This window comes from Rattus norvegicus, chromosome 19, assembly GCF_021556685.1.
Source record: "Rattus norvegicus strain SHRSP/BbbUtx chromosome 19, alternate assembly SHRSP_T2T, whole genome shotgun sequence".
Taxonomy (NCBI): domain Eukaryota; kingdom Metazoa; phylum Chordata; class Mammalia; order Rodentia; family Muridae; genus Rattus; species Rattus norvegicus.
Window position 1 is genome coordinate 13,085,741 of NC_141552.1, and position 16,824 is coordinate 13,102,564.

Sequence of the window (16,824 nt, forward strand, 5' to 3'; positions counted from 1 at the left end):
TACCATCCCTGGGCTGGTAGTCTTGGGTTCTATAAGAAAGCAAGCTGAGCAAGCCAGCAGAAGCAAGCCAGTAAGCAGCATCCCTCCATGACCTCTGCATCAGCTCCTGCTTCCTGACCTGCTTCAGTTCCAGTCCTGACTTCCTTTGGTGATGAACAGCAATGTGGAAGTGTGAGCTGAATAAACCCTTTCCTCCCCAACTTGCTTCTTGGCCATGATGTTTGTGCAGGAATAGAAACCCTGACTAAGCCAAAGCCCAACGTTCACCACTACAGATATTGTCTAAAAGACCTGCAATGTGTCAACCACTGTCACCATTCTGGAAGAGTTCATAAATGGAAACTTTATCCAGACTCCTAGTCTAGGAAAAACAAAAGCAAAAACAAAAACAAACAACTTTTAGTGCCTTTTGACCACTTGAATAAGAAAGCCCTTGTGTGTTTCTCTACAAGCAGAAATCTGTAGACACCTGGGAGTACATAGAAGTCGTCTGGTATTCCTATGTCAGAAGAATTATAACTGAACTGACTTCCTATTTCCTGCCACTGATACTGTCAGCCTCTAAAATGTGGAGACTTGAGCAAGCTGTGACCTCATTAACTCTAGGACCAAGATAGTACAAAACAAATTAAACTCAGGGAGTCTTAGAGAATTCTGGAGTATTTGTCCTTGAGACAAAGTTCACCCAGCAGATGATGATGCAGTCCTGAGCTCCATGGGTCACAGCTTTAGAGACTTGTTGGCAACAAAACAATGTTGAAGGGGCTGGGGATTTAGCTCAGTGGTAGAGCGCTTGCCTAGGAAGCGCAAGGCCCTGGGTTCGGTCCCCAGCTCCGAAAAAAAAGAACAAAAAAAAAAAAAAAAAAAAAAAAAACAATGTTGAAATGGATTAGCAAAAACGATGTCATCATACCAAGATGAAGCCAAAATTCTGCTTTCTTACTTAGTCAAACAACAGCAGGCTCCTCAATGGAATCTTACATTTCAGCAGAATTTAAATCTACATTTTTTTCAGTTACCAAGTTTTTCTTTAATCGATGTCAATTTTTGTTTGTTTGCAAAATGTGGATGTATTATCTTTTGTTTAAAGGAGGGAAATATTGATGTTTTGCAAAAAAAGAAAGGAGAAAGGAATCATTCTTTTTAAAACTCGTTTGTATATTTGTCTTCAAGAGGAAATCAAATCGGTCCATGACGGGTTATTACAGGTTATATCCCGTTTGTTTCTGTTTCCCTATACATGTCTGCAGAGAGGCCTAGTGACCCTTAACACAATCAGAAAGAAAGAAAATGATTTCAAGTGATTGTCCTAAAGGAATGAGATGATAATAGCTGGAAAACGTGTTCTGGGTCCAGCTTCGCTTTCTTCCTGTTTCTTGGTATTAATGTGACTTGGGGCACATAAAACCGTGTCAGATGGCATTAGTAAGAATGTGGCTAATAAAGTCTATCAGATAAAGGGGCTATAAAGATTTGATGAGATCACACTATATGCCTGACATATAATTGGGGCCCCATAAATACACTGCACCTTCAACCGGCTAATTAGACTCTGCATTGTGGGACAATCTACTGGTTCCTTCCTTCCTTCCTCCCTTCCTTCCTTCCTCCCTTCCTTCCTTTCTTTCTTCCCTTCTTTCTTTCTTTCTCCCTTTCTTTCTTTCTTTCTTTCTAGCTCTGGCTTATTTGTAAGTCAAATCCACTGTTCCTCTCAGGAATAAATGCTTTTCCAGTAGCCTCTCCTCTCACGGCTCCTGACTCACAGTGTCACATTCAGGGTTCCCTACCCATCTGTCTTCCTCTCTGGCTAGTTTGTGAGCTTCTGAGGATAAACAGGGTACTTTCACTCACCTCTCTCTTGCCAGGACCCAGCACAGAGGCTGGTCCTTTAATGAATATTTGTGCAATTCAAAGAAAGAACCAACGGGTGGCTACTAACTCCTCCAAATACGTTATAGTCTTTGTTTAATTTCTTCATTAAATTATTTAAATTTCTGGTCCACTTGGACTGTTAATAAAATGCAATGACCCGAGTAACTTGTCAATAATAGAAAATTACTCTTGCTGACTCTGGAAGCTGAGAACTCTAAGATCAAAGTACTCAGAGACTCGGCATCTGATGAGAACGCACTTCCAAGTTCTCGGACAGAGCCGCTTTCCGTTTCTTCACACAGTGTAGTGGGGACAACGTGATCGCTCTCAAGACTCTCTTTTAATCATGAGAATACTGACATCACAGCATAACAAAATCACAGTGCTCCACCAACTAAGGCCATCACTTTGGGTGTCAGGATTTCAGTTCCTAACCTGAACATCGAAAAGGAGTTTTTGTTTGATTGGGAAGTCCAGGTAGAATGCTCCTGGCACAGGGAGAGGTGGGTGTTGTACTCACCCCTTACTCTGCTTCCTTTGGTGATAGAGTGAGCTTCTTCTTGGTGCCCAAATAGTTGGGATTACGCTCAGATTTACATTTTCTTCCTACTAGCCCCAAAGCAAAAAAGGCTTTTCCTTCTCAGTAGAACCCTAAGTATGTCAGAATTGCAAATCTTTGGTCCAAAAGTCTATAGAGAGGCAGGAAGAACATGCATGCTCTAAAAAGGCAGCTGCCCACAGGACACTAGGCATGGCTCCCGGAAGAGGAGATCAATGCTAGCAGGCATTATAAGAGAAGCATGCCTACTACAGATCCCCCACCAGTCTCCAGTCCAACGTGCTCTAGGTCGCTTCCTTGAGTTTTGAGCTTCCACAAATGTTTGCCTCCTTCAGCCCATGTCCGGGTGACCACAGTGCCTGGCACTTTGAGGAAACTCAATAGCTACCTCATGTTTCCACAGACCAGACTATGTTGGGAAAGCCTTGGCCCACAGACCACTCTGTTGAGAAAGCCTTGGCCCAACTCTGCCATCCTCAGTCACATCTTCAATGTTCTCTCTACCCTTGGTGCTAGAGTTTAAAGGCTTCAGGTAAAGACACCGCCATCTTTCTCCACATTTGCAAGACAAACCGAAATACTCGAGTCAGGAAGTGGCGATGCTAAAGCTCACTCGCTCCTGACGCAGGTGCTCATGTCAAGGTATACACGAGTGGCAGGTGTTACTGGCAACCCACCCAAGAGTGCCCACTCTGAGGCTCAGGTTTTTACCAAGTATGGACTCAGTCCCAGCTCCTAGCTGGCATGACATCATTTCTTGGAGAAACCCCCTTACTTTAGTGCAGATGCTTGACGCCACTGACCTTCTCTTGTGAGATTGGTGAACCTGCCCAAGAGCTGCCTCCTAATAAACCTGTCTTTATCTACTTTTAATCTGGTCTGATCTGGCCTATATTTGAGTCACCAAGGAAGACAAAATGCCTATCAGTGGGAATGGGCTTCCTGGTGTGGTGTGAGTATGTCCTGATACTGGGCAGACTGACTCACCCGGCCACAAAGAGTGCCATTCACTTGCAACTTTTCCTCTTGAAGCCCAGTCCAGGAAAAGCCCTGCAGCACCAAGAGGCACAGAGGCTGCTTTGAAGGCATGTGGACCGAAAGAGAAATCAGGGAGGGATCAAGTCAAGTGTGTCTCTCCTTCTCCAGAACTAGCCAGCCAGGAAAGCCTCTGGTCTTCTGGAAGAGGAAGGACATCGAGTCTTATGCCTTATACCTACTGACATCCAACCAGCCAGTCAGTCTTCCCATCCACCCCCTCAATCACACACACATCTCCCGCAGCTCAAAAAACAACCTCTGCACTTGCTGGCGCCTGAATTACAGCTTTGCACCTGGTCTGTTCGTGCATCTCTCGTGCTGCAGTTCTAGCAAAGCAAGCTCCCTTCTCCAGCCACACTTTTTTGCAAACAGTCAGAAGCAACCACTAGAGATGTTGCCACTCTTTGAACCTGGCCCGGAAGGTCCCAACGTGCATCTCTTGTACAGAGAGACAGTGTACGGAAAGAATCTGGAGAGGAAAGGGCAGGGATCTGACCCAGAAAACCAACTTGATGGCAGCTCCCTTTGTCTTCCAGAAAACAAAGTGTGTGAACTGCCAAAGATTTCTGCTGACTCGTGGCTTCTCTGCTTTTTACATCAAGTGCTATTGTTCACTCCTGGGATTTATGGTAATTCTCACTCCCCAAGAGATATCTCTGCAGAATGCCCATAAACCTAGGCTGCACCATTTCATTTCTCCTCACTAATTATTTTCCCTCCCGGTTAGCCATCAGCAATTTTCAAAGTCAGAGGCCATGGCTTAGATACAGTGGGGTGTGAGATCTAAGATCAGGGATTCGGTATACACCTAATTAAGGGTAACTCAGGCAGTGCAGAGATGAGAACCTAGCATGTATAGCAGAGTCCTCTGGGTGCCATGGGAGAGTGGGATAAAGCAAACAGTTGCGCCTAACCTTGAAGAGCTAGCCATTTCCAAAGCTGTCTAGTGAATACGGAATGACCTAGCCATGCAAGCACATTTTAACACAGTTATTTCTTGTTCAAGATACTTCTGACTACATCCAACAGAGTCACCTTGATGAAGTCACAAGGGGGCCATCCCCTTCTATTCTTGGTGTAGGTGAAAGCTAGGCTTCTAACGGCAACTTACTTTGTTTCCCATCAACACACCGGGAAAATCTCCTGAGCCAATGACATCTTCACTTTACATTTTGCTCTCAGGGAGCTCCGTCCCAATAAAAGAAGATATTTTACAGCCTTTGATCCTGATCGCTCCATCCCTGGATTGTGATCTGGGCACTGGGTACCATCATCAGTTTTAGACAGAGACTCTGCATTGTGGTCCTTTCACTGGTTACCACAGCATCACAGCCTCAGACAAAGGCATAGCTACCATCTCAGCTTCTCTTCTCAGGCCTGCCGAAGATGTTCAACACTCTAGAAAACTGACAGCAGTACACACACACACACACACACACACACACACACACAGAGGGAAGGGGGCTGAGATGATCTAACCTATCAATTTGGGGTAGAAAGGAATTGACGAGAAAAACTTCTCTAGAAAGGGGCTTGAGAGTAGACCAGCTTGTGTGCAGCCAAGAAGGATCCCAGCATTTCAGAGTCCTCTAGAAGTCACCAACAAGTATTTCCTCCCAGTTCCTGAATTGAGATGGGGGTGGAGGGCTGGGGGTGGGGGTGGAAAGAATTGGACTGTTGAAAAGAATAGACACTTTCTTGTCTTTCCTAGTAGTGTTCATGCCTGGTGTGTCATCCCTCTTGACAAATAGCATTCAGTGAACAAACATTTGACATCTAGGGTGGTGTAGAGAGAAACTTGGGTAGTATTGAGCAAGAGAATAAAGCTATTAAGAAGGAGAAGCCTGCCCCCAGAGGGGTGGCAATGCAGGTATGTCTGTCACATGTCAGTAGGTGACAGAAAGAAGTGAGGCTATGTCTATGCTCAGTGTTCAAACCTATGACTATCTGAATAATTAGTAGCCTAACATTCCTTGAAAAAAGGTGAACCTGAGACAACCACCAGCCCAGTGCTTCAGAGACCCAGACAACTTCCAGGGCAGGGAGCAAACCCAAGACTAAACCTGCCTGGGACCATAGGTCTCAAGTGTGAGTGAGTCTGAGGCAGAGGACCCTCACATGAGGACCAGACAAGGAGCTAGTCTGAGATGACCACCAGTCTGCTGCCACACAGGCCACAGGGGACAGACAAATGCCCCAGGTGGTCACTTCCCCAGTGCCACAATGTATGAGCAGGACATAGTTCTCCTGAGATGACCCCAGACATTCTGATACCCTAAGCACCACTAAGAGGAGAAAGTAAGTGGTGGAGAAATGGAAGAAAAAAAGAAGCAGAAAGATGTGGGCACAATGAAGAGAGAAGAACTGGAGACCCAAGGATACTGAAGAACATCCTGATGTGAGCAGCCAGTGATGCCATCTGGGATCATGGTAGGGTTCTGCCCTGTGCTGCCCCTGGGGTCACACCTGGATCCATGGCCCCTGCAGCAGCAGGGGTCTATTACCACCAAAGGCCAGGCGTATGTCTCTGGGCTGGGCTGCCATCTAAGGACATGTTGATGTCTTACGGCTGTGTAGAACTGACCCACCCCTCAGCTGGGCATCGTGAGAGTGCTCGGTCTGGGGACCTATGAGCAGCAGAGTTGACAACACCCCTACTCAGGAGAGCAAACAACACATTATAGGAATTGAAGGTTATCCAGCCTGAGTGTATAAATGTCGGATAGCTGACCCTGCTATTTGTGGTGGCATGGACAAGCGAGAGATGCCCTTCATCCCCTCACCCCTTGTGACAAAGGGAAGACCTGGCTCTAGAGTCATGAAAGCAGAACTGACCCTGCCCCTCACCTGCTGTAGCACTCATGAGACTGGGACCCGCACCTTACCTGGGCAGCACAGTAGAGCTGGCCTTGAATGTGGGCTCACAGGCAAACCAATCACAAGGGTTTAAGTGCAGGTGAGCCAGCCCTGCTCCTTGTCTGCTGTGCAGTGGTGAAGACAAGAGAAAGATGACCTCCTCCCCTCTCTCATCCCCCACCACCTACGGCAGGCAGGACAGCTGGGCCCAGAGTCATGAGAGTGGCAGAACTGACCTAGTCCCTCACTGCCTGCAACACTCGGGAATACAAGAGTGAGCCCTGCACCTCTCTGGGCAGCAGGGTAGAGCTGGCCCTGGTTGTGGAGGTTGCTGGTGACCCAGCCCTGAGGGCTTGAGAGGAGGGCAGGCAGGCTCACCAGCTCAGATGTCTCTTAAGCCCAAATCCAAGGCTTCTAATTGACCCGCCCCAAAATCTACCCCACTGATGAGCTGCTGCAGTGCATAAAGCAGGGCAGGCATTCTTATAGGATATCCAAGAGGAGTCCAGGTGAGGTTCCAGTATTAAAAGGGTAGCAAAAGCTGGCCTTATGCCAGACCAATAAATTTTTGCAATGAATTTTTTCAGCATAATGTGGACCAAAAAGTATACTATGGGAAACACTGTGACACTACAACTTCCACAATGAGATTTTTTCCCCTCTGTTGTGGGGGAAGCTACAAGGGTGGAGGGCAAGTACAAGGTGAGGGAGAAATGAGTGGGAATGGGGTGCATGATGTGAAATTCACAACAAATCAATAAAAAAATAAAATTAATAAAAAGGAAGAAAAAGAGGTGCTTCTCACCCACTCAATATTCCTCAGTTGAGAATTCTTTGTTTAGCGCTGAACCTCATTTTTAATAGGGTTATTTGTCTCTCTGGAGTCTAACTTCTTGAGTTCTTGGTATATATTGGATATTAGCCCTCTGTCAGATGTAGGATTAGTAAAGAGCTTTTCCCAGTCTGTTAGTTGCCATTTTGTCCTATTGACAGTGTCCTTTGCCTTACAGAAGCTTTGAAATTTTATGAGGTCCCACTTGTTGATTCTTGAATTTAGAGCATAAGCCATTGGTGTTCTGTTCAGGAAATTTTCCCCTGTGCCCATGTGTTCCAGGTTCCCCCCATTTTCTCTTCTATTAAGGTTTGAGTGTATCTCGTTTTATGTGGAGGTCCTTGATCCACCTGGACTTAGGCTTTGTACAAGGAGATAAGAATGGATCAATTTGTATTCTTCTACATGCTGACCTGCAGTTGAACCACCACCATTTGTTGAAAATGTTTTTTCCCCACTGGATGGGCTATAGCTATTTCCTGAGAGTCTCTTCCAGAGCCTGAAAAATACAGAGGTGGATGCTCACAGACAACATTGGACTGATCACAGGGTCCCCAATGGAGGAGTTAGGGAAAGGACTGAAGGAGCTGGAGGGGTTTGCAATCCATAGAAAGAACAATAATATCGAACAACCTGACCCTCCAGACCTCCCAGGGACTGAACCACCAACCAAAGACCTGGCTCCTGCTCCGGCTGCAGATGTAGCTGAGAATGGACTCCGCAGGCATCAGTGGGAGGAGAGGCCCCTGGTCTTGTCAAGGCTCGACGCCCCAGTGTAGGGGAATGTCAGGGTGGGGAGGTGGGAGGGAGTCGGTGGGTGGGTGAGGAAACGCCCTCATGGAAGCAGGGAGAAAGGGGATGGGATAGGGGGTTTCTGGAAGGGAAACCTGAAAAGGGACTAACATTTGAAATGTAAATAAAGAAAATATCTAAGAAAAAAAGAAGAAAAGAAAGGAAAGACGAAGCTGGAGCTACAGCCAGAACGGGTCCCTGTAAGAATAGACTTGGGAAGGAATGATGGACTTCAGCAGAGTGTGAGCTTGGATGTGTCTCCTAAGTACCGTAGCGAGAATTCAAACACAATACTTGAGTCTCTAAACCAGACTGGAAGGAACAATGAGGCGGGCCAGTTGTTGAGGGTCTGACATTCTCCCGAGTGGAGTACGATGTGGGAATCCCTGGTCCTTTACCTCAGTTCTCCAAGGTAGCATCATTCACCTAGACATACCTTACAACTGCCTCCTTGTCCTCACCCCTTCCTTGCACCAGCAAAGCTGAACCTGCCTTTAACCTCTTCCCTCTATGCTATGTCCTCTCAGGCACTACAGCATCCCTCCTGACATCGGCAACAGGGCTTTCTACAGCAGGGCTTGTTGCCTCAGCTTAGAGCTCTCTTCTTTTTCCCATGTGCCCTCATCCCTGCACGCTTCTGTCTGACCATTCCGGCTTCAGTTTGAATGGAGAAGCTTCATTAACCACCTGGGACGAAGGGGGCAGGAGATGGGCAGAGAACACGCACGCTTGATGCCCTCGTGGCTAATGTGTAGGAAATAAAAGTAGGAAAATTGATGAAAATGGAGAGCGCTATATTAAGAAAAATGACTGCAATTCAGAATGCCAAATATCACATTTTTCCCACGTGTGGAGTCTTGGTGTGTGTGTGTGTGTGTGTGTGTGTGTGTGTGTGTGTGTGTGTGTGTGTCTGTGTGTGTGTGTCTGTGTGTCTGTGTGTCTGTGTGTGTGTGTCTGTGTCTGTGTCTGTGTCTGTGTCTGTGTGTGTGTGTCTGTGTGTGTGTGTGTCTGTGTCTGTGTCTGTGTGTCTGTGTCTGTGTCTGTGTCTGTGTCTGTGTGTGTCTGTGTGTGTGTGTCTGTGTGTGTGTGTCTGTGTCTGTGTCTGTGTGTCTGTGTCTGTGTCTGTGTGTGTCTGTGTGTGTGTGTCTGTGTGTCTGTGTGTGTGTGTCTGTGTCTGTGTCTGTGTGTCTGTGTCTGTGTCTGTGTCTGTGTGTGTGTGTGTCTGTGTGTGTGTGTGTGTCTGTGTGTGTGTGTCTGTGTGTGTGTGTCTGTGTGTGTGTGTCTGTGTCTGTGTCTGTGTGTCTGTGTGTGTGTGTCTGTGTCTGTGTCTGTGTGTCTGTGTCTGTGTCTATGTCTGTGTGTGTCTGTGTGTGTGTGTGTGTGTCTGTGTCTGTGTGTCTGTGTCTGTGTCTGTGTCTGTGTGTGTGTGTGTCTGTGTGTGTGTGTCTGTGTCTGTGTCTGTGTGTCTGTGTCTGTGTCTGTGTGTGTGTGTCTGTGTGTGTGTGTCTGTGTGTGTGTGTCTGTGTGTGTGTGTCTGTGTGTCTGTGTGTCTGTGTGTGTATGTGTGTGTGTGTGTGTGTGTGTGTATGTGTTGAAAAGAAACTATGAGACGTGAAGAAGCAACTTTAAGGGTAGGAGGGAAAGGATCATGAAATACATGTGACATGGAAAGAGCTATTTGGGAAAGGAAACCAACAAGAGGGAGACAGAGAGTGGGGGGGGCACTGCTGGGGGGTATGAATAAGAGCAGAGTGGCATGTATCTGTGACAATGCCATAATAAAATACAATGCCATAATAAAATACAATGCCATAATAAAATACAATGCTTTCGTGTGCTGTCTTCAACAACTCGTAACAAAAAAAAAAACTTTTTAAGGAAAAATGGGGGAAAGGGAAGGGAGAAATGAAAAAAGGGGGAGGGAGAGAGGAAAGGGATGGAGGGAAGGTGAGTCAAAAGATAAGTCACCACAGGAAAGATGCTCCTGAAAAGTGTTCCTGCATCCTGCCTCTCGGGTGTTTAAAAGGAAACTTGCAGAAACTTGAGTCCCTGAGCAGACTGACAGGCGAGCCCTGGACCACACATCTCTAAGCACCTGTTACTCATCACACAGCCTATCCCTAAAGATCCCATTGGTCCTTCTGTGCCTGTGACGACCTAGTAGGTCTGTAAGAATATTCAGACCAGGGATGTCTTGTCAGCAGAGGAAAGGCAGCCCTGCCACTACGCTCTGACAGGAGGACAGTAGTGACTGTATCCTACAAAACACATAGAAGTCAAACACCCTCAGAGAGGATGGGGAAGAGAAGAGTTCTGCATTTAATGCTTTGGTGTGAGAGCATTTCTAACATCAGGCTCCCGGCTACTGCAAACTGAAAACAGAATCTTGTTTGTTCCATCCATCTCCCGTGCTCTTAGCTACCTCTGATCTCTGCTAAGCTGCTAAATATGGCCCTTTAACTCTAGGGCATCATAGAATCTAAGACCCTGTTGTAGTAAACATTCTCATATCCTGCTTAAAAGAAAATGACAACGATGATACTTACGAATTCCACACAGTAAGCCTGTGAGATATTCCAGGGGCTGTTATAAGCATCTCCAGAACATTATGATCTTGTGCCTTTTCTAATTTTCCTACAAGTACCGTAATCCACTTTATAGAATAAGAAACTAAGGCCCAGAAAGATGAGAAAAAACAAGCTTACACAATAGGTAAACATACATTTTTCTCAAAAAATACATCTAAAAGAGCAAATGACCCCAGCTGTCAAAAAAGTTACATATCCTCACATGGCTCTTATGAATTGTGCAATAGTTCTTTGTTAACCCCCCTCTACATTAACATAGCTCACTGAATTTATACAATAGCCCCATAAGGTGGCCCATATGCCAGTAGCCCACAGGAAATAGTGGCTCAGAGAGCTGAAACCATTTTCTCCCTAACTACAGATTTGGAAGAAAGAGGTTTAAACCACATCTGCCTGGCTCCTTCATTAAAAAGATTTTTTTCCTCAATTCAGAAATGAGTCTCCTGATTTCTTTAATGTCCTTCACTGTGCTAAAACTCTAAACCAACTCCCCACTCCACAAAATCCTAATCCTGAGATCCCAGAACTCAGAAACCCACATCCTGCTTTCCCTGTGGTTTACTTTCTACACAATATGCTCTGCCAGCTTGGCCATGTTCTTTCAGAAGGACAGCTCAACTCCCCCTTTCTCAGTTTCTCCTCAACAACCCAGATCCCATTGGCCTTTAAGGCCCGAATAAAAACCATCACATAAAACCACAGAATTCTAGAGACATCACCAGCACAAGGCAGCAGTGCAGTGATGGTCTCCCACCCTCCACAGGTGGGGAAAATTTGAGGTTCCCTAAAAACCTCCCAATGATGCCCTCCCAGATGAGGCCATGTATCTGTCCAAAGCTTCTCTAATTGTGTCTTTTGTATCTTTCCCTTCAATTACCATACTAAACTGTCAGACATTCAAGCAGGGAGGGCCTTCAGAATTCCGTGGGAAAAGCACCTTTTTTTCCTACAGAAAGGCTAAGCTGAAAGAAGGACAAGGGCTTGTGAAAGTCCCCCTGTACCAACCAGCTTGAAAGAGCATCAAACCCACATCGCTAAGCACAGTCCACCTCTGCTCCCACACATAGCTGACAACCTTGATTGCTCTCATTTCCTAGAGATGTCTGATAAAGACTAATTAAGACAGTGTAGGAAGACCATGGCTCATGCTAGGCAACCAACACAGCTACCAAGCTCACAAGGCAAATTCTTGTATTATGACAGGGTGGATTCCCAGGTGCCAGGTAAACAAGCTAAAAATAACAATTGATTTGTATTGAGTCGTTGATATTTAGTACGCATCAACTGCTTCAATTCTCACGGTAAGCTGTGTCAGAGATGGTGTTTCTTACAGGCTGAACATTCTGATCAAGAAATCCACAGTCCAAAATGCATTAAAATTCAAAACTTTTTGAGGACTGACAAGATGCTCAAAAAGGCTGCTATGAAAGGGAGAATCCATCTTCTCCTCCAAAGAGGCTCCCTAATAAAGTCATCTAATCCCAAGTGCCCGTCCCTAATGGTCACTCCTAAACACATATACACAAGAACTACATGGACTTGCAGGTTATACTTGTGTATAGTTATCCATAGATATGTAACAATAATTAAATAAAAATAAATAATAAAATAATTAAAGAGCACAAGGTCCTGAATCTGAAAGGGGAAATGTGGGAGGGGTTAGAGGGAAAAGGAGGGTGTTGAAATAACACAAATACTGTATTTGTGTATTAAACTTTCACAACTTTTCAAAAAATTAGGGTTTGGGGGTGGTTTTTGGTTTTTGGTTTTATTATTTGTTAGTTTGTTGTTTGTTTTGAGACAGGTTATCTCTATGTAGCCTCGGCTAGCCTGGAACTCAGAAAGATCTGCCTACCTCTGCCTGTCAAATAATAAGATTAAAGGTATATGCCACCACACCTAGCAAAAATTATTTTTAAAAATTATTTTAGAATGTTTTAATTTGGGATTTACTGGTGGAAGACAATGAACTGAAAGAACCCTGTGCAAATATTCCAAACTCTGAAAGTCTTTAAAAAAACGAAACCTCCTGATCCTAAGCTTCTAGAATACAGGACACTCAACGTGTGACCCTATTTTACACACAAAGATAAAATACTTCACCCAAAGTCACACAGCCAACCAACGTTGAGATGAGTGATCCCAGCCTACCCAGCTCCTAACGTGCAAGACCACTGGAACACACGTCCTCTCAGCTTCTCTTGGCCATGAACTCCTAGAGAGCAAGTCACTTCACTATGTCCACTGCTCAACAAATCAGCAAGAACCAAAACCATTGGCCTGAACTCAAATGAACTGGATGTCTCTTATCTCAGTACAGGGACAACATGGTCACTGTCCCACTGACAGGATAGCCAAAGAACTATGGCTTCATCCCATCCCTTCTCAGAGTAGATAAAAGACTGTGGCATCATCCACATCACAAAGTCACCACAGTTACTACTTAAGATGATGTTCGCACTCATGCCCAGTAAGAGGCCAACAACAATGGCAGTGTTATTAGCCAGGGATAACAAGACCAGAAAACAAATGCCACTGGAGCTGGCTAAACTGTGCATGCTCTGAAGTTCAACCTCTGAAAAGAAAGAGATTGTATCTGCTTAGGCCAGAGAGGAAATGATGTCATGTAGCCCCTAAACTAAAAAAAAAGAAAAAGAAAGAAAGAAAGGAAGAAATCGACTAGAGTCTCAACCCCATCCAGTTATCATAGGGAAGATGACCTCTGAGGTCCAGGGCCTGATTTCTGCCAATGACTTGCTCTGTGACCTCGGGCACATCACTTAGCATCTCTGGACCCCAGTTTTGTCGAGCATAAAATGAGGCATTTGAACTAAATTATCTCCAGACCTCTTTCCAGGCTTAAATAATAATCACTCTGAGCAAGCGGGAGCCAAAAGTCTTTCGGTACGTCTGGCTTCTTGGTGGGGGGCTGGCTAGAGGCTTTCTGAGTCAGGGGCAGAACTAAGCTCTCAGAAGACAGGATAGCTTTGGGAGGTTTTAGTTATCTGTGACAATAACTCACAGTGAGGTGGTTTTTTTTTTAGCGTTTTGTGCCGATTCTCATTTCTCCTGCTCAGCGGCCCCATAAGCCTGGTCATTCTCACTGCAGAAGTGCAGAGCATATCAGGAATTATTCGGCTACAAGTAACAGTTAGCCAGACTCATGGGGTTAAGGAAAAAGATGCTTTGAGAAGTCTAGAAGCAGGCAATTATAGTAACAGTCGCCACAGGAATGGGGTCTTTGTGTCCCTCACATGATTTCTCCAGCCACCACATTCCTGCTTGGAATCAATACCCCCACCCCCATAAAGCCCCAGCTTCCTTTTTTCAAGGCTCAATCTCACATGGTGTCATATGACCAGCTATGGCTACAAGGCAAGACAAACTGTGAAAGCTCTATTTCCTGCCTGTATTGATTTGCTAGGATTGCTGCAACCCAGAAGCACTGGCTGGATAACTTACAAGGTAATTGTCTGGAGTCAAGGTGTGGCAAGGTGGCTTCCTTCCCAGGCTGAGAATGAAAGTTTTATTCCGAGCTCCAGCCTTCCCTGTTGGTGGTCATCTGTTGTGTTTCGTTGTCTTCTCTCCATAGGTGTCTTTATGTCCAAAGTCTCCCCTTATTCTTATTTTTTACTTATGTGCATGTGTGTGTGCGTGTTTATAGGCATGTGAACATATACATGTGGGTTCCTGGGCATTTCTGCGTGCATGCATGTAGAAGCCAGAGGTCAACATTAGCTGTCTTTCTCCATCATTCTCTATCTTATTTTCTGAGACTGGATCTCACTGAATCTGGAACTTATAAATTGGGGCTGGATTACATGGCCAGCAAACCCAGAGATCCTTTTGTCTCTGCCTCCCCAGTGTAGGGCTTATAAACATCGCTGCCATACCCACACTTTAAAAAAAAAGTGAGTTCGAAGGTCCTAGCTAACACCCCACCCCTATGCTTGTATATCAAAGCACTTTCCTGGCTGGGCCATCTGCCCAGCCTAAAGTTCCTTTTTATAAGGACACCACCAGTTTGTACTGGATTGAGTCTCCCCCTAGTGACTTCATGTTCACCTGATTACATTTGCAAATACTCCCTTTCCTAATAACGTCCCTTTCTGAGGAGCTTCAGTACATGAATTTGGAAGAAATACAGTTCAACCCCCAATTGTGAAGGTAGCAAGGTCGAGGGAGGCAGGTCAGTGAGCACTGTCTGTCGCCAACCGTTAAGGGGTCTACTCAAATCTGAGAAGCAGCAAGGCTAGAATTCAAACCCATGACTTTGCTGGGATGTTATTTTTTAAAAAATAAAGTGTTTTCTCTCTCTTTCTCTGTCTGCCTGTCTGTCTGTCTGTCTCTTGTCTGTCTCTGTCTCTCTCTCTGTTGTATAGAGTGGCTGAAGGACCCAAATCTGGATTCTGATTCCATTGGTTAAATCTATACATGCTGGCTGTGTGGCCTTGAACCAGTTGCTTAAGTAGGTTTCTAGCTTCAATGAGAGAGACTCATTCAATATTTAGTAAGTATGAACCTGAGCCCCTTGTTTGTCAAGGATAATTCTCATAATGACCATGGCCTAAATAGAATGAAACCAGCTTACTGAATAGTGGAACTTCGAGACCCCGAGGAAATGAGCCATATCAATAAAATACAAACATCGACAAGCACTAAGGAAATGCTATCCTCCTAGTGATGGTTATCACCGTCTCACTCCTGATCTCAGGCTCTCTCAGGTTTACTTTAATCTCTCACAGCACAAATGGGAGTGATGGTCGTGGATCAGCCATGGACACTGCTTTGGCACTTACAGCTCTTCTGCTCACACTCTGATGTGAGATGTGTTTTCCAGACATAAATCAAGAGGTTGAAACCACAGGCCCCTGGATGCTCAACAGAGGAAAAATGATGGGAAAGCCATACCTATGGCCTGCAGCACTGAGCAGATGGGGGAACTGTGGCTTCAAGCGACGCAGTTACAGCAAATGTGGCCAAAGCAAGAGAGAACTTGGACTCATTGGAGGAGACACACACACACACACACACACACACACACACACATACACACAGAGAGAGAGAGAGAGAGAGAGAGAGAGAGAGAGAGAGAGAGAGAGAGAGAGAGAGAACCTATTTTTGAAACACGGAGTCCAGAATACGATGTTTTAGGATGGTGAAGCTAAGATCTGTATCTGAGGGTTGGGGATTTAGCTCAGTGGTAGAGCGCTTGCCTAGCAAGTGCAAGGCCCTGGGTTCGATCCCCAGCTCCGAAAAAAAAGAAAAAAAAAATCTGTATCTGAGGAGGAAAGAGAAGACAGAACAAGAGTGACCTTGGAAAGAACAAAGAAGACTAACATTTCATATTACCTTGCCAGATACCAGACACTTCATATCTCTTATCTACATAGCTATCGAGAGAGGTAAATGGTATGACAGACAAAATAAAATTTCAGATCAACCCCAGATGTGAATTCAGCTGGACCATCAACACTAAATCATGAGCTATCTCCCGGAGACTACTTAACCTCCCTAAATTGGCCTCCTTATTTGTTACGATAAGGGTAATAGGAGAGACAGCTCAGCAATTAAGAGCATACATTGCTCTTGCAGAGGACCTGAGTTTGGTTCTCAGCACCTATGGCATATGGCTTACAGCCACCTGTAGCCCTAGCTCTCTTCTGGCATCCACAGGCACCAAAATGAATGTGGCCCCCTACACCACAACCCCCACCAGGCCCCCATACACATATACGCACAAATAAAAATAAAAAGATATTGTTAAAGGTTAAGGATAATAGTGCCCACCGCATATAATAAATAAAATTAATGAGTGTGTGGTCAATAAAGCACAATTGCTTCTGCTGTGGGTTTTATCCTCATTCTTTCTGCTTCTGCTGCATAAATGATCAAATATGTTTTAATGGAAGTGGGCAAGTTGGGTGATTCTAGAGCATTCTACAAAAAAAAACTTCCTGACTAGTTACACGGGTTGCTATACTCTTCATCTCTAAACATACAGAACAGATGCCACAGTACCCAGAGTGTTTCAATTAAGCTAATTTATATAATTTGAAACAAATGGTTTGGGGGGAAAACATTAATAATAAAGAAAGTTCCACAACTAAAATGATAAAGTCACCATGTAATTGACGAACAGTATTATCAGTCACCTTGGGTTGAAAGAAGAGGGCAGGGTTATTATAATCTACAATCCTTTCCTTCTTCACTTTCCCATCTCTGCCCATATCCTGTTGTCCTCCAAAGACAAGGAGAAAGGTTCAGCTTCTCTCAGGTGAAGAAGA

At 45.1% G+C, this 16,824-nt stretch overlaps 1 non-coding gene across 1 annotated transcript; it reads left to right on the forward strand.

The window, feature by feature from the left end:
* Nucleotides 1-5,312: 5,312 nt before the first annotated feature.
* On the forward strand, nt 5,313-5,440 carry LOC120098697 (small nucleolar RNA SNORA17). Its single transcript, XR_015644490.1, has one exon. It is a non-coding gene; the product is annotated as a small nucleolar RNA SNORA17 (small nucleolar RNA).
* The last annotated feature ends 11,384 nt before the right edge of the window (nt 5,441-16,824 follow it).